Source organism: Podarcis vaucheri (assembly GCF_965113315.1).
Source record: "Podarcis vaucheri genome assembly, chromosome: 9".
Classification (NCBI taxonomy): domain Eukaryota; kingdom Metazoa; phylum Chordata; class Lepidosauria; order Squamata; family Lacertidae; genus Podarcis; species Podarcis vaucheri.
This window is the reverse complement of record NC_138767.1, coordinates 56028026-56045357: the sequence shown is the minus strand read 5'-3', so window position 1 is coordinate 56045357 and position 17332 is coordinate 56028026. Positions and strand designations below refer to the sequence as shown.

The window sequence follows — 17332 nt, the reverse complement described above, 5'->3', positions numbered from 1 at the left end:
ATATTCTGTTTTGCAATCTCCTCACTGGGGTTGATGGTTAATTTTTTTTCATTTTCCATAATCTGTGTTAGCATCTTTTCAGTAAAGGAATCTTGGAGCAAGCGGTTTGGAACTCAAATAAAAGGTTTATTTACACAAAACAAAAAACCCTGGTGAAGAATCACACATTTCAGCAAACACGCCCCAAAAGAAAAAGGAAGTGGGAAAAGGGGGCAAACACACGAGTGAGTTGACTATTTATACAAACTCACATTCCTGGAAGCCTAACAACCTCCAGCTGCTCAGTGATTAGAGCGTCCTGATTAGAGCTTCTTAACCCTTTAATACCAACAGTTTGCTGCCCACAACCAGTGGCCAGTCATCACATGGTGATAGGACAAGTCATGAGTCTGAGAAGAAAGGAAGGAACATGCTTCCACCTGCAAGCTTATAATGCTTTCGGAAGCTACCTTCTGGTGAGTGGGAATTACGAGAGCTTTTCGAAGTGTGTGGACCCCTTTCCCTATAATTCTGGAGCTACTTCTAAGAAGAAGGTGAAAAGACACTCCTCCACCTCTCATCTCCCAAGTTATCTTTGTCTGTGGTGGCAGTTTTAGTCATAGTGGGCAAGCTTTGCCTCCACAACAACTTTTTCTCTAGGTTCTATGCTTTTCACTATAGTAATGAACGGCAAGTCACTCTATTCTATGTAAAAGAAACATATTCACATTGAAGCCAACCTTACCCCCTGTCCCTGGTGATCTCAGTCATCTAAAAAAACTAAGCTTGCTCCTATTTTTGGAGCTCCATCCTGAGATTGATTTCTTGGTCATGCTATACAGTGGGATCAGATGTCAGCAAGTGTATATAAACCAAAGCAGCTCTATGGCTAAAGCAAGCGTAAGCCAATGTGTTGCCCTCCAGATGTTGGACTCAAAAGCCTCAACAGCTGCAGTCAGCATGGCCAGTAGTCACAGATGATGAGAGTTGTATCCATTAAAGTCTGGAATGTACCAATATGGACTAAAGCATAATGTTGTTAAATTCTACTTTCTATTTTGGACTGTCCCTTGTCTTCTTCATAAAGGATCATTAGACTGGCGGTTTACCTAAATGTGGAAATGGTCAGCAAAACACATGGCAGCTTTGTGCAGAGTCATCTACAAGTTTTACCATACAGGGCAAAGCTTTACAGACTGTAGATGTGGTCTGTAAAACCACCTCATACAACAGTTCTGTAAAGACTGATTTCATAAGCATCTGGTGATTGAGCATTTCCACCCCCAACAGGGTAAGTAGGGAAATAAATCTCTTGCAACTACTGTGGCTGTTTTCTTGTACACTTAGTCCTCTTTAACCATGCCTAAATTAGCAACTCCCCTTCCACATTTGGGGGAAAGACATGCTGCTAAGGTAAGCAAAGTCATTTCCCCCTAGTTTTCCCTGCATGAACAACATTATTTAGCAACCATACAATCCCTAACTGGCCTAGAATCTGTCAACAGGACAACACTAACAAACACGTTACACAGCGAAGCCATGCTTCATTTTTTATTTCATGGAACCATTGTTTTGAATGCAACAGTCTCTGGGACACGAATGACTGCAGAATTGTAGTAAACTTGGGTCACTGTATAGCTGGAGTCTGTATTTATGGATGAGTAGAGAAAACTTTCCACATAGCTGTATTCTCAGTGAGTTGGTTGTATTTAGAACTAGTTGAAAACAATCAAAGTGAAAAGTTAGTTATGGGTCACTTTAATCCCATTGATATCTTCGGAACTAAGTGAGACCAAGTTAGTCTGAATCTAACTCACCATTATTATTTCCTGCTTTTGTTTACGTCTCTTTTTATTTTACCTTAGTAATGGCCCTTAAAGGCTGAAGTTTGCTTTCCCCGAGTGATACATCTACATGGTAATGCGGCAGAAATAACAAGCTGACATTTCCTAAGTTTTCATATAGTGAATCTCCTAGAAAGTTACAAGTCCCACTTAACTGGACTGGCTCGAGGGCACAGTAGTGCTTACATTCACTTACACAGGAGAGCTTTTTAGTGGATTGTGCCCAGAGAAAATAAAGAGCCAAGGTATAGACCAGAAAAGTGCTCAAGTTCAAATTTTCTTTGCAATGAATCAGTAACGTGTCCTTACTCATGGATAATTTTGTCTTTTAAAAAAGCAAAAAAGTTACTACCAAAAGCTATTCCTGCAGCCACATTTTAACATAATGAAAAATGCATGATGATAGAGTGGGCAAAATCAGACCCACCCACCCCATATTCTCTAGATCTGAAAAAGAGATTCAGTTTTTATTCATAGCTCTTGAGAACTAGGACAGTAAGAAAAGTCACACTGAAACTACAGTAATGTTACTCTCAAGATAAAAAAATGCCATGGAAGATTTTATAATAATGTAGAACAAAATTATTATTTTTCCACTGAGCCTTACAAACAGCTTCTTGCAGAGCAAACTTAATTCCTTTTTTTACTGTGTTTCTCCAAATGGTAAAAAAACAACTCTCGAGATTTGTAAATAGATACATGGTCCAGAAGAAAAACTATTGAAGGAGGAACATTCATCCTTTGACTATGTGATAACAAGATTATCTCACTGGTGGTGTTGGATTTGTCTATCTATCTATCATCTATCTATCTATCTATCTATCTATCTATCTATCATCTATCTATCTATCTATCTATCTATCATCATCATCTATCATCTATCATCTATCTATCATCTATCTATCTATCATCTATCTATCTCTCTCTCTCTCTCTCTCTCTCTCTCTCTCTCTATCTATCTCTATCTATCTATCTATCTATCTATCTATCTATCATCTATCTATGCCTTGGGCTGAAAGCTCCAGATGATGCAGAATGTGGCAGCTATATTGCTGATGGGGGGAACAAGGCTGACAACATGTGACACCATTCTGAAAACATCTGCACTGTTGCCCATCTGTTACCAAGTCAGGTTTAAAGTCCTTGTAGCAATTTACAGAGCTCTGAACAATTTAGGACCAGGGTACCACAGAGGCTACCTAAACCCTTATATCCCAGCTCGATCACTGACATCATAAGCGGCATTGTTAGTTGCACCCCAGTTGGTGAGACTCGTTTGACAGCAGTAAGAAACCAACCCTTTATTTAGTGTTATTGACATAGTCCCAGGCCAGGCATCCCACACAAAGTGAGAAAGGCTCAGTTCAGTAGACCTCTAAAGGATCTCTGCATTTGCTCAAACTTGACAACCTGTAATGCTGCTGAGGTTCCATTGTGCACATGCTGGTTTTTTGTCTGTCTGTCTGTCTTTCTGTCTGTCTGTCTGTCAATCTATCGATCTATCATTGAGACGTAACAGAGGCATTTCCTGAAAATTCAGGTGAAGAAATACGGTAATAAACTTTGATCTAATGTTGTTGCTTGTTTTGGTATCTTTTGCCTACATAAAGTGGAGAGGGAGGGAGGTGGCAAAGAGTGTACATGAATGAGAATAATTTAGTTTCAATATGCCTTTTTTTTTTTGCCAAACAAGTCAAGTATCAAAAAGCAGAGGCTGCTTATCTCTGGAGGCTGGACTAGAGTTCCAAGTTATCTTTTTACCATCGTATTGTGATTGCAATAACAGCATAATGTCTAAAATTGGAAGCACATTAGCAGAAGGAAAGTTACCAAAACCATTCTGAAATATAAAACAAAATTATTATTGTTTCTTTTAACATTCCAGAACTCATTCTTAAAGCTTATAAAGGGTCATGGTGTGACAATTATCCATGCTTTCAAAAATCGTTTTCTGCAAGCAAAATTGCAGTGTAAATATATATGGAATTGTGTATAATTTGTAAATGAGTGTTGTGGGCATAGTTTGTGGGCTTTACGATGAGAGATAATAACATCTTCCCACTTTTTCTTTTACAAAACTCGCATTGGCATCCACATTTCTTCTCATTGTTTCAAGTAACATAATTCCTTTTATTTCAAATGTACCAGCCGGAAAGGTCAGTTGCCAAACTCTTTTCAGTGGTCTGATCACAACGAAACACAGCACATTTTAATCCCATGAGTGTCAGTTTTTAATGCACTTTTTTTTTGACACAGCTAAGTTAGAATATTGAAGATGTGTGTGATACATACTGCAATACATAAAAATTCACTACTCTAAGGTAAACAACTGAGGTTTTATAACATGCCATTCAATAGCCTGAAAGCATGAGAAAGTATATGGCAACTTAACCTTTGACTTTTGAGATCAGGAAAATCATTTTTTTGTCATATCATTTTTGTAACATAGGCGATAAATGAATAATTAGGTCACTCTTTGTGCCCAGATAAACACCACGAAAGCTTTAGAATGTGCATCTATTCAGCAGGCACAGAACCCAAACCTCCATATGACCGAAGCAGGGGACTTTACATCTCCTGTAGCCTTTAGCTCAGTATTATGAAAATTGCAGACATTGGCAATAGTGATATGTTCAACATTTTTAAAATGACAAATCTGGGAAAGCCACTTCCACGATAAACAAGGAGGTGGGGTTGCGGGCGGCAGGCGGTTAGGCATTGGTAGGGGTATTGTCCTATTGTTATGCAAATGAAGGGGGAAGGAGCGCCATCACCTTCCCCCAAGCAAGGGTAGTCCGATAAAGGATTCTGGGGGCGTGGCCTTGTCCTAAGCCTAAGGAGATGTCGTCCCACGGCACACCCCCAGGCAGTGATGCCCGGGGGAGGTCCTAGTTGACGTGCCTCAGCAGGACTCCTCCCTCTGGTGATTAACCCTTCCGGCCTCTAGCCGGTTAGTAGTTAGGACCAATGCCTAAGCCAATGCCGCTCAATTCCTGTAATCAATAAAGTTGTGGCCAAATTTGACCCATTAACCTGAATTCTTGTGTCCTGTGTCTTTATTTCATCGGGGGGAGGCGGGAACTCGCCACGCAATTAAAACTGATAGCTTTGCAGAATACAAATATTAAGGTGAAGTCTTCAGTTCCTTTGTTATCACAACAGGGCTCTAATCTTTCCAAGCCATTACATGTGTCTGAAATGCATTCCATGGTTCTGTAAAGTGTAGAAACATTTTGGGATTGGTTCATGACGGTGAAATGGCGTGATATAGAAGACAGCATGCTAGATCTGGACTGAAGTTCAAATCCTCATTCTGCCATAATGATCTATGCTGCGCATTGGGAAAATCACTCCGTCTTTCTAACCTACTTCACAGAGTTGCTTCAAGGGCAATGAATGATATTCTAACTTCAGCCCTTTGGGCTTCTTCTGATTCTGCGTCTTGCCCCAAATAGAATTTTAGCGACTTCTTCATATTGGGAGATATGTTGGGTGGGGTCAAAGTGAATGGCAGATGAAGAGGAATTGCGGTATAGAGAATGAAGACAAATGAAATGAGAGAGAGAGAGAGAATGATGGCATAGATAAAGAAGATAGCTGTGAAAAAAGCTTGTCAGATATGTCTAGTTATGGTTGTAAAACTTATTCTTTATTTTGTTCTCGTATCCTTTTCTATAAATAAATCTGTTTAATGCTCCTAAATTAAAGTGGTCTGGGAGGATTCAGAAAAAGCAGGTCTCATCTCAAGTATCTTGTACTGATATACAAAATTAAACATATACAGGGAGAGTCCTATTGCTCTCAGCAAATGTTGGTAGCTAGTTGCTGAAAGGACTGTTAAGGGGAGTCTTAACTCAATGGACCAAGTGACCTAGCAATATTCAGCGATAAGGGGCTTGTTAGGGTGCTCCTAGGATGTTGCAATACCATCTGATACATTTTGCATCTCCCTGCACCCTGCATTTTGAAAATCAGAAAATCCATTTTATTTTTTCCAATATCACTAAGGGGATTAAGTTAAATTATTCTGGTTTGAGGTTTTTTTGTATTTAATACACTGGTTCTAAATACATTTTATTGGGAAATCAGTTCTATTAAAATCAGCAGGACTCATTTGGGGGTAAATATGAGAAATGAGAGGTTAAACATTTCTTGTCAATTCCAATAAGTGCCCCTCCCCTGTCTTCTGATTATGGATAAAGGGTAAACAATTTTTGCTACTAGTAATACTGGGGTACATTCCGCTATACTTTCTTAATGGGCTGCACAACAGCAATTTATGAAACTACATTGCTGTCAGTGAAGAATGCACACGTACACTATGGTACATCAAGCTTACAAATAATGAACTACGTCTGTGCAGATTCTGATATAACCAGACAGAGCATAATTGTTTGTTTTTCCTCTTCAGAGCACAGTTCACTGCTCCTCTGGATGCATCATGCGTAAGGAAGGAAACAATGGCCTTAGAAGAAGGCCCATTAGCTATATTTGTTTTATTTGTCTTACACTCCAGTCCTAAACACACAGACGACATTTATACCTTCACAATTTTGTTTCTGTCTGGCGGATCTGATGCACGCATTGAGGGTACACATTCCTAGCCTGTGGGCAGTCTCCATTGATTTTCTAATGGTCCACACAGAGATGCTACAAATGGAACAGAAAACAGCAAGTTCAACACAAGTGGTATATTCTACCACCTGAACTTTTCTGCAGCTCCAGCGATTCCACTGGTGTTTTCACAGAACTTCCTAGTGAAATCCGATGCCCTTAATCTGCTTTCAGCTTGGATTTAGAGGCAAAGACCACTTATAGAAAATTTCTAAGATTCTATCATCAAGAGGATAATATCCTCTTCCTACTTAACAGAGATGACTCATTACTTTATGTTGCAATTTCTATCTTTTGAAGGGGTACTTTTATTCTAGTCTTTCTTTTTTAGACCTAGCTCTGGGTTGAAGTGCACTTTTCAAAAAGCTTCTAAATTAGCCCTCTGCACCAAGGACTGTCCGCCCCACTTATGAATCTTGCACAAGAAAAACTGACAACACTCTTGAAAATTTGAACTGATTTACTGTGCGTGCACAGGCTTGTTAATATTTCTGCTAGAAGTCCACAGAATACCTCTGCTAAAAGTCTGCTGAAATGATCAAGGGGAGGTTGAGTAAGGAGTTAATAGAAGTTAATAAAATTATGTGTGACATATAGAAAGTATATGAAGCTTTTCTCCCTCCCTCTCTCACAGACATGTGATGGGGGTGAATGTTGGAAGATTCAAAACAGTGCATAGTTAACTATGGAGGCAACAATGGCCACAACTTGTTGTTGTTGTTTAGTCGTTTGGTCGTGTGCGACTCTTCGTGACCCCATGGACCAGAGCACGCCAGGGACTCCTGTCTTCCACTGCCTCCCGCAGTTTGGTCCAACTCATGCTGGTAGCTTCGAGAACACTGTCCACCCATCTCGTCCTCTGTCGTCCCCTTCTCCTTGTGCCCTCCATCTATCCCAACATCAGGGTCTTTTCCAGGGAGTCTTCTCTTCTCATGAGGTAGTATTGGAGCCTCAGCTTCATGATCTGTCCTTCCAGTGAGCACTCAGGGCTGATTTCCTTAAGAATGGAGAGGTTTGATCTTCTTGCAGTCCATGGGACTCTCAAGAGTCTCCTCCAGCACCATAATTCAAAAGCATCAATTCTTCGGCAATCAGCCTTCTTTATGGTCCAGCTCTCACTACTGGGAAAACCATAGCTTTAACTTTATGGACCACCAACTTAGATGGCTTTAAAAAGAAATTAGACAAATTCAAGGAAGAAAAGGCTGTGTTGGAGGTGGCATTGCTTCTGAATAACAGTTGCCGGAAACCACAGGAGGTGATAACGCATTTATGCACAGGTCCTACTTACAGGCATCTGTGAAAAGGGTCCTGGATTAGATGGGCCATTGGGCTGGTCCAACAGGTTCTTCTTATATTCTTATGAGTTTTGATAAACAGAAACCACCCATATCTTTCCAGCTGAAAGGCAATATAGTAACTACTTTGATTTCTATGCTGATCAGATGTTCCTAGAAATCTTATTAGCATGGGGGCATTAATAGGTTGGCCTTCTGGTTCCTCCACTCAGACTCTATGTGGCTTACTGGACATTTTGCTGTTTGCCAGTACCAATGTTTGCAATCTAAATGCAAGGGATATATATATATATATATATATATATATATATATATACACACACACACACACACACACACACACACACACTGGGTTTACTGTTTATGCAGTGGAACTTCCTCTCCCCACGGATCTGCTCCAGAGGTTTTTGGAAACCCCCAGAAGATATCCCTGCCCTCTCTCTGGTGTGTAAAACAATGTAAGAATGCAACTTGAAAATGTGTGCATAGCCTTTGTTTCTAAAATGAAAATGTGTGCATAGCCTTTGTTTCTAAAGGTCTCACTGCAGTCCAGACCACACAAAAACTGCAGTTGAAACATAAAGCAATGGACATCTTTATTCCTTACAACAATGCGTGATACCATTCCAATGCATTTTGAGCGTGACAAGCTCCCTGTCTGTAAAAACAATTTAATGTGCTCACTGGTGTTCTGACAACTCAAAGGTCACTTGATACATTGCCCCAAGGAATAGACTTTGCACATTTTGTGAACTTCTACTATTTTTAATTTTTTGTTTGTACAAGGTCAGATCATACAAAATAACCCCAGCTACTTCAGATATGAAAGTGTAAAAATTTCCTTCCTGGGGGAGACCAGGCTTCAGCTATTCTACTATAGTATAGTGAATGTACTAACAGCAACCAGCCAGATCCTTCTGGAAGACCTGGAAGATAGTGAGCTCCCCAAGTTTGTCATAGTGCTTATGATTATGGGCATAGATTTTATTTTTTTTCTGATAACATTTATAAGCCACAATGTGGTTTTTGCGGCTAATAGTTCAGCTAGGCCCACTGGCAGAATCCTGGCTCTTAACAGTAGCAGCAGATAGCCAAGAGGTGGGGAGCAGGCTGTGGGGAGACCACAGGAAAGAAGGGTCTCTCATCTGATACAATTATCCTTCAGGCTAGCAGTTCTTATGCTTTCTTTTCCATGCACTGCTTGACAATTACTGGGAATGGACAACTTATTAAGCTTCTGTTTGTTCATCAGGTCAGAGCACAGATATATAACTCAAGCTGCAATAACCATAGCCTTGCCTTTCTAATGCAATGAATGTGCCTTTCTTGGAAAGCAAAGTTTTTGTAAAGTCAAGTGCAATGTTTGTCAGTTTTAGGCTCAGGTCATGTTCAGCAAAGTTACCTTTTATTTGGTTTTTTTTTTTAAGGGAAAAAGTGACATACTACACCAATGCTGTATGATGAAAATAATAGGCTCTAGATCAGAGACTTGTTAGCCTATTTGACGATCTGGCCCTGGTCAAAAACAGCCTCAGTCTCAATAGTAAGAAAAAGTAAATCAAGTGCAAGGCCCAGTTCACAGGTCTTCTATTCTTCCACAGTGTTTAGTGGGCCACCTGGATGGAGCTCACGGATCGCAGGGTGAGAATCTCTGTTATAGTCTTTGAGAAGCACGCAACTAGCTCAGAGCCCATTTAAAGCCTGAAAGCAGTTAATCTAATCACACTATTTCCCACCCACCCCCAAGGCACACCCCAAATTGCTCTAAGGACAACAAGTATCAAAAACGGGGGTTGATCCTGGTAAACAGGGACCACGGTAGCATCTGCTGACATCTACACAGAGAAGCTGCTTAGGCAGTTTACATCTATGACACTACTTTCATTGTCGCATCAGACGACCCCATATATTTCACTGCAGCCCTCATGATAATCAGATACTGTCTCTGTATTTTCCATCTGTTTGCAGTTCTTTCAAGACTACTAGAAAGGGCCTAGCCTCTTCAGCAGTGAAAAAAAAAAGATTTTTATTAAATTATAAAACAAGCAAAAAAAGACACAGCAAATACAATTAGGGGATACACATTAAAGAACAATTCTTTTCACTGTCACATTACAGAGCCACACATCTAATATTAACAGTTACACAAGATCAGGAGAGGAGCACAAATTTTATAAATCACAGTTATGAGGTCCACATTTCATGCATTGGAACAGGCAGATAACTTTGCAGATCTTTTGCAGTAGCCTAAGTGATAAATCCCCAGCAACTGGCATAGAAATATCCCAGGTCTTCAGATCCTTTTAAGACTTTTATATTGTGTCAGGGAACTGCCATTGGCTCAGGGGCGAGAGGGGAAAAGCCGGATGGATTACAGAGAGCCCCCAAAGATCATGGGAAGCAGCACCTCCTCAGTGGATGAAAGTAACCACGCGTCCAGCGGAGAGCAGCTGCAGGGCTCGGGGGAGGCGAGGCGGTGCCAGGGCACCTTGCCTAAGCAAACCGGGGAGGAGAGAGGTCCTCTGTTACCCACGCCTTCCTTGTGCAGTAGGCTTCCGCGCAGAGAGGGGAGGCGCAGACTGGGAGTCAAGAAACTACTCTGCTGGGGAAGGTTTAAGGACCACCCACTCTCAGATTCTGCCAGTGAATGAGCGAGCCATGGAAGAGTGGCGCTCTGCATGGTGAAGGTTTTTTTGGCACCAATAACAAGGCTTTACAGCCGACCAGGGAGGCATTTGCCTGATTGCTCTCGAGCAACCCCCTGATACCATTACATATTGTGTGTTATTTTCTCAGATATTGCCAAATTCCAGACCTTTTTATACCATAAAGACAACTGTAAATCATGCCATGTCTTCCATTTTTCAGCAATGGAAATTTGAGCAGCTGTCAATACCAACATTACTATTTCCTTTGAATGAATATTTGCTGCCTGATCATTCGGAATGTTTACCAGTGGTAACTGCAAGGTCATTTGAACAGTGGTCCTAGTAATTTTAGGAATATATGTCACTGAATTCTTTTGACAGTTTTGGCTCTATAGAATTACCACTCTAAGATGATGGGATTTATATTATTGCCACATGTGGTCCCACATTCAGCTGGAAGACAAAACTGCTGTGATAAACCAATAGCTTATTTACATCTCTTGCAAATGAAAGCCCAGACACCTGTCCGTAACTTCACTCGTTTCCCTAGAAGTAAAATGTTTTTCTTAAACTCTCTGCCAGTTCTCTGAACATTAAGATTTTACTAAGCAGTGTGGATCTGCCTATGCAATAAAGATTATATGTATACCAAAGAATATATTTTTTAAAATCAAATTATTGCAACAATTCGATTTAGCCAACGCAACAGCAGAAGCAGTATTAATAGCAACAGCTTAATGCTAAAATAAACTAACTACTAGGGAAGACAGAAATGTACAATGGTAACATATCCTTTATGAAGCATCGAGTGGGCAAGCATTGCTACTAGTTGATGGAAGTCCTTTGATGCGAGTGATGAAGAGAAATGCGCAGAGATAAAGCTAGAGGGGAAAACACAAGAGGGAAATCTTCTGATTTCAACTATCTGATTAGGGAGGACAAAAAAGTGCCTGACTTACATGCGTTGTCTGATGAGGAGATCTTACAGCCCTGCTTTTTACATTGAGCTTGGTTTCTAGGATAAAGAAATGTACGTCAAACTTTGTCTCCTTTTATAAGAGTGTTAGTTCTATTATAAATTCCCCTCAATTTATGCTGCAATTCATATGCCAGAATGGTCACATTAACTGCAGTAGAATTATTCTGGGTAAACTCACAGACATCATTTTTGGGGGCTTGCACAACAATAGTCTGAAATAAGTGGCTTGAAGTTCATGACATATCACTTTATTAATATTCCATAAATGTCTTCAGGTGAAATCCTGACCCCCATTATAGTCAATCAGATTTTTTATGACTGCAGACAGACTCCCCCCCCCCCATCTTTTTAACATGCTGCAGTGAATACTATCCAAATTCTTAGCAACATTTTGTTAAAAATGAAGTGCTAAGTGGTTTTCCCCTGGCCCAACAATTTGTAGAGCATTTTTTCCTTGACATATTCAGTAGCACCCACATAAAAGCATAATGATGTGCTGAAAATATGCAATCTTTCAAAAACTTTTTGAGTACTCTCTCCTGTTCTCATTCCCCCCTTGTGCCCCCATCATTGTGCCCCCCTTTTAGTGCCATTTCCCCCCTCTGCTAGAAAAGGTCATGACATTTCAAGGTGTGCACTTCCTCAAGAACCATGCCGAAGCCTGAACCCTTGAAGTAATGAGTTGTGTCTGCTCTGTCAATGAAATTCTGCCACAGGCTGTATTTGTTATAAAGCAGAACTAAGACCAGGACGCATCTGCCCACTGCCTATGACAGTTTGTGGTTACTAGAATTCTGAAAATTATTGCAAAGCATTTTGCAAAGGGCAGAAAAACATGATTAGCCACCTGCTCTTGTCATTCTTGAAACCTCTGTGTGGTTTTCAACCTTCACATACGTGAAACAAAATAATTCAGGCTTTATAAAGCCTTATTCCTTATTTGTCTATCTAGAAAACAGCACATGCGTTGTTCTTTATCATAATAACAGCATGTGTTGGTTCTTTATACCTTTTAGGACATCTTTAACAACACAGCTTTTTCTGCAAGGAAGGCTAGGGTTTATTTATGTACATAATTTGGTGCAGGGCGTGTGTCTGGTAGAACAATCCAAAACCTCTTTGCATTGGGCTGGGGCAGAGGTGGGCTTTGCAGAGGTGTCCCCTTCCAGGCTCTCACCAGCCTCCTGCTGAAGAACTCCTGCCTGGTGGCAGGCAGTGAAAATCCACAAAGAAGAAGAAGAAGAGTTTGGATTTGATATCCCGCTTTATCACTACCCGAAGGAGTCTCAAAGTGGCTAACATTCTCCTTTCCCTTCCTCCCCCACAACAAACACTCTGTGAAGTGAGTGGGGCTGAGAGACTTCAAAGAAGTGTGACTGGCCCAAGGTCACCCAGCAGCTGCATGTGGAGGAGCGAGGAAGCGAACCCGGTTCACCAGATTATGAGTCCACCGCTCTTAAGCACTACACCACACTAACCAACATGGGTGTGTGTGGACAGGTGCGCTAATTAAGGTATTTCTAGGGTAGCAACTTTGGGGGACAGTTGTTAGCTTGAGACAGGCACATAAAAAGGTCATGCTATAGAGTAACAGGCTTGGGAAAGTATCAGTGGCTACATTGTGCTTTTATTAGAGGGCAGTGTAAAAGGTTTGCAGCTGCCCCTTGTATGCTTTTTCAAAAAGTTAATTTGGTTAATTGTGAAGCTGAGAGTGCATTCTCATAGTTCTAATAAGTGCATGCTGAAACATGGTAGACCTCTACAGATTTAGCGTTCTGAGGGCATGGTACCTCGTGGATTAAAATCTCAGTGACAGGAACGTAACTGATGCTTGTGTTTGTGGGCTGTGCAATGGAATGAGACCAAACCTAAAGTCATTGCATTGAGTTTAGGATGGCAAAATTCAAAGGATACCCAGGTTTGGCTGGGCAATAGTTGGTCAGGTATAATGAAGTGACTTGGCTCCCCCATCAGTGCCTTTCAGAAGAATAAAATGAGAATTTGTTATGAGTTCCCCTCTTTCCAATACTGTGACCCCAGAGGAACTGCAGAGCTGAGTGTAGGTTTATCCTTGTTGAGAATCCCAATATATTATTGTATCTCCCACTAAATTTAAATATGCAACATCATTTGCTATTATTGTCACTTTACAAAGCAAATAAATCATTTTGTTCCACAATCTGCCTGTAAATTGAATTAATAAAGAGCATTGCAGGAAGAGGAAATGTAGCATTCCATGATATAAATAGGGTGGAAAAGGCTCATGGTCTGTGGCTGATTGTTCAGGCTGCCCATTTCTGAATATTTCCATTTTAAAAATAATAATTAAATAATTAAATATTTTCATGAATTACAAGAGAATGTGCAATGTCTCTTTTTGTTGTTGTTCAGATGATAAAGTCTTTTTGTTACGTTCACTGTAAGACAATATGGTATTCAGAGGTAGTGGGAGAGAGTAGAGGGGAGAAGGTATTTCTGTTTTTAAAAAGCAAAATGGAGGCATATGGAAGTGCGGGTGGGGGACATGGGGTCAGCTTGAGTAGAGACAAGCAGTAGAGCAGGAAACCCCTTTTTCATTTTTAAAATAAAAACCATTAAGACTTCCTCTATTAAGTCCTGATACAGCACAGCACTTAGAACCAAGAACTATGATCTGCAAATTACTGGGAGGCAAGGCAGCTCAGCAGAATAGCACACGTAGAAGCTCCCTACCAGGTTCAATCCCTGGCATATCTTGTTAAAAGTATCAGGTAGCAAACAATGTGAAGGAACTTTGGTGGTGCTCCCAAAGAGCTGCTGCCAGTCAGGCTATATAGGACAAAGTGAGATGGGCAGGAGTCTGATCTGGAAGAAGAAGAAGAAGAAGAAGAAGAAGAAGAAGAAGAAGAAGAGTAGTAGTAGTAGTAGTAGTAGTTTGGACTTGATCCCCTTAAGGAGTCTCAAAGCGGCTAACATTCTCCTTACCCTTCCTCCCCCACAACAAACACTCTGTGAGGTGAGTGAGGCTGAGAGACTTCAGAGAAGTGTGACTGGCCCAAGGTCACCCAGCAGCTGCATGTGGAGGAGCGGGGAAGTGAACCTGGTTCACCAGATGACGAGTCCCCCGTTCCTAACCACTACACCACGCTGGCGTCCTTTGTTCCTGCTAGATCTGCAGGTGACCACAGCACACTGAGTTCTTAAGGGTATGAGTCTGGCAGTTCCTGATTGAAACTGGACCTAAGAATTGACCAGATATATTCTGAGTTGGCTAAAAAGAAAAGGAAGAAGCTAAACTGCAACAAGAAAGACAACTTCAGAGAAGACCTTTAGAAACATTTACTGGGAAGAAGTATTAGATGTGTGCCCAGAAGAAAGGTGCAAATGCTGGTGTGATTCCAGTGCTGGTTTCAGTAGGATGAACACATGGGGCAATTTGTTCAGCAAGTGTCAGGCCAGAGCATGATATTTACATTGACTCCTGCCCATGCTATGACTTTCACACATAGGTAAGTCTAGCAAAATAAACTTTACACATGGTTTTACTTTTACCTTTGTTGGTAAATTGCCTCGAGAGTTGAGTAAACAAGTAATGATGAATTGTGATACATATGCCTGAACAAAACAGCCCTAGTGAATTATGTGTTTGCTGCATAGCATTTTAATAAGTCTCCTCTAATTTTCTCGTGATCCACTTTTTCTTCCTGTGGGTTATTAAAGTGCTTTTCGTTTCAGTTATTCTATAATGATTCCTAATGCATTAAGACATTTCACTGTTATATGGAAAGTGATCAAGGTCAAGAAAAAAAAGGACTATTAAATCTGTTCTTATTCAGTTTTGTATAAAAATATGTAAATGTATGAAAAGGGTATTAATTAACATACGGGTGGATGTAAAAGAAAATGTGTATATCCTCATCATATTCACAGGGGACTTCAGCTGAGAAACTAGTTAACTTTTCACCATAAATTAGACTAGCAGGTAAACATTAATATTGTTGAAAGCCTTATGATGTTGCTGTGATGTTGCAAAATCTTTGTCAAGGTGGCATTATGTTGACAGCTGATCTTCGTCTATTATAGCAGTATTTGGCACATATCCTATTATGGTAAACCAGAGACCGTGGAGAGTGCAAGTCAGGCAAGTGGTGTGAGGCAGGAGAGGGCAGCCAGGAAACAGGCAGGGTTTGTTCAAGATTAGATCTTCTGAAAACAAGGAAATAGGTCTTCAGGACCCTGGACAGAGCCCAGGAAACAAACAATTTGTTCCAACCAGGTCAGCCTCAACTGAGTCTTTTTGTGCTCCCTGAACTTGATGTCACCTCTTAGGTTTTGTCTCCCTGATGAGGAATACAAAGACTTAAGAAGGCAGCCCTCTGACCTAGAGCTTAGCACTCAAGCACTCTGCAAGCTCATGCTGCCGGCACTCATGCCCTAAATCAGTGGTTTGCAGGGCTGTTGGAGACAAGTATTCTGGCCCTGCAAAGGAACCAGGTTGTGGAGCTGCAGCCTTGGGAGATCCAGGTGCAAGGAACTTTGGCATTTTAGTCTTGGTGCTCCTGGTGTGGGAGATGGTCTTCAGCATTTCAGGCTTGGGGAGTCTCTGGTTCAGTAGTCAAAGAAAACCACGTTTTAAAAGTACATAGATGACCCTTGGGGTCCCTTTCCAACTCTACTATTCTATGACCTGAAGGCAGCCCTATATAGGGAATTTTTTTTAATGTTGGATGTCTTACTGTGATGTTTCCATTTGCTGGAAGCCGCCTAGATTGGCTGGGGCAACCCAGCCAGATGGGCTGCATATGAATAAACTATTACAGTGGTACCTCAGGTTAAGTACTTAATTCGTTGTGGAGGTCTGTTCTTAACCTGAAACTGTTCTTAACCTGAAGCACCACTTTAGCTAATGGGGCCTCCTGCTGCCGCTGTGCCGCCGGAGCACGATTTCTGTTCTCCTCCTGAAGCAAAGTTCTTAACTTGAGGTACTATTTCTGGGTTAGTGGAGTCTGTAACCTGAAGCGTATGTAACCCGAGGTACCACTGTACTATTTTTATATGCCTGTTGTCTTATTTGCCTGGTCCCATCACCTCCTGGCAAATAGAAGGGGAAGAAATGGAGGCAGTGAGAGATTTTACTTTCTTGGGCTCCATGATCACTGCAGATGGCGACAGCAGTCACAAAATTAACGCCTGCTTCTTGGGAGAAAGGCGATGGCAAACCAAGACAGCATCTTAAAAAGCAGAGACATCACCTTGCCAACAAAGGTCCGTATAGTTAAAGCTATGGTTTTCCCAGTAGTGATGTATGGAAGTGAGAGCTGGACCATAAAGAAGGCTGATCGCCGAAGAATGGATGCTTTTGAATTATGGTGCTGGAGGAGACTCTTGAGAGTCCCATGGACTGCAAGAAGATCAAACCTCTCCATTCTGAAGGAAATCAGCCCTGAGTGCTCACTGGAAGGACAGTTTGTGAAGCTGAAGCTCCAATACTTTGGCCATCTCATGAGAAGAGAAGACTCACTGGAAAAGACCCTGATGTTGGGAAAGATTGAGGGCACAAGGAGAAGGGGACGACAGAGGATGAGATGGTTGGACAGTGTTGTCGAAGCTACCAGCATGAGTTTGACCAAACTGCGGGAGGCAGTGGAAGACAGGAGTGCCTGGCGTGCTCTGGTCCATGGGGTCACGAAGAGTCGGACACGACTAAACAAGGAACACATTACTACTATTCCTTGTAATAGTCGTGGACGCCCCTCTGCTCCCTGAGGCGTCTGAGGTCGAAGTGGCTCCCACGCCCTGGGGGTGAGAACCTCCGCCCCCCCCCGGGCTTTCCGACGCCCCTCACGAGCCACCTCTTGCCACGTGCTGGAAGTCACTTACTCCCCGCCGTCGCCTCCCGCGCGCGGCAGAGGATCCCAACTCCTCGGAGTCTCGCGCGGAAAGGGCGGGAAGGAGAGGCTGAGGAGGGCGGGGTCACGTGGTCGCCGTGAG

The 17332-nt window shown here is 41.7% G+C and overlaps 1 protein-coding gene across 3 annotated transcripts in view; it reads right to left on the bottom strand.

The window, feature by feature from the left end:
• EXOC1L (exocyst complex component 1 like) overlaps positions 1-17332 on the bottom strand; it is a gene marked incomplete at its 5' end in the record, with an annotated part of 116735 nt that overhangs the window by 65111 nt on the left and 34292 nt on the right. Inside the window, 2 exons of one of the 3 annotated variants that reach the window (XM_082238317.1) lie at positions 11343-11398; positions 17222-17291. Of the gene's footprint in view, positions 1-11342; positions 11399-12371; positions 12778-17221; positions 17292-17332 lie in introns of those variants that run through there. The other 2 variants (XM_082238318.1, XM_082238316.1) reach the window with 2 other exon arrangements.